Genomic DNA, 5,734 nt, shown 5'->3' with positions numbered 1-5,734 from the left:
TTATTATTATTATTATAATTCTTCTCTTTTATTTCTAACACATTCTTGGATCTCCTTGATGAATCCACATTTTATTGGATTTTTACTTATCTTTTCAGTGTCTCTTGATAGAAAAAATAGACTTAGGAAGTGTAAATAACATAGAAATATCAATTTGGTCAAATATCATAGGTTTCTTAATTTTTTGTTAATTTACATTGATTCACATAGATATACTTTGCAAATTTGATCATTTGAATAATTGTGCAGAAATTTCTTGACTTATTCCATGGATTTTTAGCCCTTGAAAAAATTTGAAAGTGACCACTTTCAAAGTGATAATGGACACTACATAGACCCTAAATCTCAAAAGCCTGTGCATAGCTACTTTGAAATCCATAGTGACAACTATAGCAAGGGCCAAATTGATCCAGTGCTGTTCATAGACACTTTCAAACCATAGTAGCTACGCGTGCTATGCGTAGTCACTTTCAAATTCCATAGTGGCAACTCCAGAGAGGAATGTCAGGACTAGAAGGCTGCACGTAGCTACTATCGTTTTCATAATAGCTACTATGGGCGATGACCACTTCACTATAAATAGATTTTTTGGAAATTAGGGCAGAGAGTTTTTTTACACTCTTAGACTTTTGCCATTTTGGGAACACATGTAGAGCTTAGGTTAGCCTTGGGTGATAGCCAAGGATCTAACCTAGAGTTTGATTCATATTTCTCTTTAGTTTCCTTTGATTTTACATCTATGTCATTGAATTCTCTTTATTTCCCTCTTGTATTTGTGAGACTCATCCTCATGGAGGGCTAAATCCTTTGTAATCCTTAGTGAGTTCACTTGGATTCTTGAATTCATGGGCTATTAATGTTAATATAATTCCTTTTCCTTCATGAATTTCTTTTTTCCAATCCTTTGAATTGAATTAATGGTTGAATGAGGGGAACATTGCTTAATTAATCCTAATTTATTTTAATAAGATTCTTAAGTTGGTTTGCTTAATTCTAAGTTAATTTCTAAGGTTACATAATCTTGGAAAAAGGTGTTAGAGTCTATTGAATTTGCTTAAATTCATATAGAGTTTTAAGGTTAATTCTCAATTGTGAAAGAGGAAGAGTGTTAAATATTGAGAGGAATAGGGATAGAATCATGTGAATGAACTAAGATTGCTACATCTTATTGATTGAATTTGATAATCTCATTACTTGCTTTTTACATTGAATCTAGAAATCAAACAAACCCTTTTTTTTTACTTGCTTTTATAGTGAATGTTGGTAACATGTTTAATGCACATTTTTGACCAAAGTCATCAAAGACAACCTAGGCTTGCATCCTAGACTACACAAAATTTTCTGCATACTTTGATGAGGATTAGTGACAAATCTTTATGCAAATCTTTCGTTCATCAAATTGGTGCTGCTGCAGGGGACTGTGTTGTTAATTTTGCATTGAACCTGTCAAACACTCTGTTTTAGTGTTCTATTTTTAAATTTTCTGCATTTTGAATATTTTGGCATTGATATAGCTTCATAATAGATAGAATAGTTATGCATTTAGGTACATAACACTGCTATTTTTCTGCTGCACCTCTAAATTTTTTGCATTTTGCTATGTTTTGCTGCATAATTCTGCAAAATTAGTGAACTTTGTGCTGCGTTTTTCTTCATTTTACTGCACGTAGACGTTATTTTTCTACAAAATTGTTATCTGCACATCCTGCATTTTTGTTATTTTATTTAGTTTACTTCTTTTCACTACTCACAATTAGTTTCTAATGCATGACCAGATCAAATTCTGGAGACTTTTATCAACTTGATCTAGAGATTGATAGGACATTTCATAGTAACATTAGAACACATAGGCATAATTTTGAACATTTTAAGGAACCTTCATCTCCTTCATGTATCTATTCATCACCACATTCTTTAGATTTTGAATTGAACCAAATGGCTGACAATGAAAGAACATTAAAGGAACTAGCTGCACCTGACGTAACTTATCAAACTTTATGCATATTGTATCTTGACATTGATGCACCTTTTTTCCTTAAGACTGGACTGATACACTTGTTGCCTAGATTCCATGACCTTGCAGGTGAAGATCCACACAAGCACCTCAAGGAATTCCACATAGTTTGTTCGACCATGAGGCCACAAGGCATACTTGAGGAACATGTCAAATTGAAGGCCTTCCCATTCTCTCTGATGGATGCAGCCAATGATTGGCTCTACTATCTTTGTCTCAGATCTGTTACCAGTTGAGACAACTTGAAGAGACTTTTCCTAGAGAAAATTTTCCCAGCATCTAGACCTACATCTATAAGGAAGGAAATTTGTGGGATAAGACAGCTTGAAAGAGAAACCCTCTATGAATATTGAGAAAGATTGAAGAGATTATGTGCTAACTACCCTCACTATCAAATTAGTGATCAATTATTGATCCAATATTTTTATGAGGGACTACATCCCATGGATAGGAGCATGATAGATGCCACAAGTGGAGGGACGTTGGTAGACAAAACTCCGGTTACAGCCTGTAATTTGATTGAGAACATGGCTGCCAACTCCTTACAATTTGCAACAAGGCAAAAATCTTGTATTACTAGAAGTGTAAGTGAAATCCAAGTTGTTGAACCTAGCAAGCTGGAACACAAGCTTGATGAATTAGCATCCATGGTGAAGCAATTTGCTTCTATGCAAAAGAGTGCTGCTGCATCTTCACGTCCTCCACCATCCACTCCAGCCATGGTGTGTGACATTTGCTCAGCTATAGACCATTACACTGATAGCTGCCCCATTTTGCAAGAGTCTGACATTCTGGAAGGTAATCCTCAAGCTTATGCTAGAAATATTTATACTAATAAATTTCCATTTCAAAATTCGCAGCAACATCCCAATTGGGATATATCTTCCAATAGATACAACTCAGGTTGGAGGAACCATCCAAATATGAGATGGGAGAACAACTCACAACAACACAATTAGCAGCAAGGCAACCAATATCAAGGACATCATGTTGGATCAAATAGACCCTAAGAGTCCCAACATCAACCACAACAAGCCCAACAACATCACCAACCATCTTCTTCACTACTCAGTGCATCCCAGAAAAATAAGTCATCGTTGGAATAGCTCATCAAGCAATTGACCATGAACAACATCACTTTCCAGTAGAGAACCAAGGCTAGTATTAAGACTTTGGAGAATCAAGTGGGACAGTTAGCCTCCTCTCTGAACCAGATGCAATCTCAAGGTTTAAGAAATCTCCCTGCATAAACTGTTGTAAATCTAAAAAATGTGAGTGCAATCACCCTGAGATCCAGAAAAGTGATGCAAGAGCCCACAATGTCCGAGAAGAAAGAAGACTCAAGTTGTACTCCAATTACAACTGATCAAAATGGAGAGGAAAAATCTCAAGAACAACTAGAACCTACATCTGCCCAACCAAAGGTGGCAGAAAATGTTGAAAGAGTAGTTTCTCTACCATTTCCTCGAAGAGTCATCTAGCCAAGAAAGAAGCCTGAGGAAACTGAAAAAGAGATCTTAGAGACCTTCAGGAAGTTAGAGGTGAACATACCTCTACTAGATACAATCAAGTAAATACCCAAGTATGCCAAGTTCTTGATAGATTTGTGCACCCACAGGAGGCGTCTTAAGGGTAATAAAAAGGTAAACATGGGTAGGAATATTTCTACACTTTTTGAGAAACAAAGGTCCACAATGCCTAAGAAATATAAGGACCTAGGGACATTCACCATTCGATGCATCATTGGTAATAATAGGATTAAGAATGCTACGTTAGATTCAGGATCATCCATAAATGTCATGTCATTGCCAATTTTTACTTTACTTTCTCTTGGCCTTCTGCAGCTTACAAGTGTAGTTATCCAGTTAGCCAACAGGAGCATAACAAACCCAGCTAGGATTGTTGAAGATGTGTTAGTAAGAGTAAATGATCTCATCTTCCCAGCTGACTTCTACATTTTGGATATGTAAGAGGGAGAGTCAATGAAGAGTATTGCATCAATTATCTTGGGAAGACCGTTCTTGAAGACCGCAAGAACAAAAATTGATGTGCACACTGGGATACTCACTATGGAGTTTGGGGACAACATCGTGTGCTTTAACATTTTGGATGCCATGAAGCACCCATCTGGAGAACATTCAATCTTCCAAATTGATTTGTTTGATGCTTTGATAGATGAACAATTTTCTGAGTTTTTAGAAGAGGAATTTTCTCTTAATTTTTCTGAATGTATAGACACTTCTATTTGTGAATATTGTAATAATTTCTCTATGTATAATACTTGTATTTCTGACTTTTGAATGTAAATTCTGCAACCTCTGATATTGAAGATATTGAAAAATTTGCAGGAGAAGAATGTGATTTATTAAGTTTAGCAAGTACAATTGAATCTAACCCCTTTGATTTGAATGTTGCAGAAATTTCTTCTACTGAAAGTGCCAAATCATTTCTCTCTATGGAGCAACCTCCTATACTAGAGCTTAAACCCTTGCCAGAACATTTGAAATATGCCTATCTAGAGTCAGATGAAAAAATCCCAGTGATAATCTCCACCAAGCTAAATGTTGATCAAAAGAAGAGACTCCTTAAAGTGATAAAGAGGCATAAGAAAGCCATAGGCTAGATACTAGTCGATATTCTTGGATCAGCCCCTCTCTATGCATGCACAAAATATTATTGGAGGAGGGTGCTAAACCAATGAGGCAGCCTCAAAGGAGGGTGAATCCCATCATTTTGGAAGTGGTGAAGAAGGAAGTCACTAAGCTACTACAGGCTGGGATCATCTACCCTATTTCAGACAACACTTGGGTTAGGCCGGTCCAAGTGGTTCCTATGAATTCTGGACTCATTGTGGTGAGGAATGAAAAAGATGAATTAATACCCACCAGAGTTCAGAACAATTGGAGAGTCTGCATAGACTACCAGAGACTAAATCAAGCGACCCAAAAGGATCATTTTCTATTGGCCTTCATTGACCAGATGCTGGGGAGGTTGGCTGGTAAGTCTCATTACTATTTCCTTGATGGTTTTTCTGGTTATTTTCAAATTTGCATAGCACCTAAAGATCAGGAAAAAACCATTTTTACATGTCTTTTTGGCACTTTTGCCTATAGGAGAATGCTTTTTGGCTTGTGCAATGCTCTGGGCACATTTCAAAGATGTATGTTAAGCATTTTTTTCTGATTTAGTGGAGCATTGTATAGAAGTTTTTTTGGATGGTTTCACTATGTATGGCCTATCGTTTTCTGCATGCTTAGTTAACTTAGAGAAGGTTTTGAAAAGATGCATTGACACTAACCTTGTGCTAAATTTTGAGAAATGTCATTTTATAGTGGAGCAAGATGTAAAGTTAGGTCATATAATATCTGAAAAAGATATTGAGGTAGATCCTGCAAAATTAAATGTTATTGCACAATTGCCTTACCCCTCTTATGTCTGAGAGGTCCGTGCTTTCCTTGGCCATGTAGGATTCTACAGGAGATTCATTCAGAACTTCTTCAAGATTGCCATCCCTCTTTCTAAACTTCTGCAAAAAGAAGCTGAGTTCAACTTTGATGAAAGGTGCAAAGAAGCATTTAATATTCTTAAGGAAGCTTTAACCACAATGCCTATCATCCAACCCCCAGATTGGACTAAGCCATTTGAGTTGATGTGTGATGCATCTAATTTTGTAGTAGAAGCTGCCTTGGCAGAGCGGGTTGGTAAGCTTCCCCCAATTAT

The sequence above is a fragment of the Abrus precatorius genome, unplaced genomic scaffold (genome assembly GCF_003935025.1).
Source record: "Abrus precatorius isolate BTA unplaced genomic scaffold, Abrus_2018 Scaffold6, whole genome shotgun sequence".
In the NCBI taxonomy this organism is placed as follows: Eukaryota; Viridiplantae; Streptophyta; class Magnoliopsida; order Fabales; family Fabaceae; genus Abrus; species Abrus precatorius.
The sequence above is the reverse complement of the archived record's forward strand: the minus strand, read 5'-3'. Positions refer to the sequence as shown.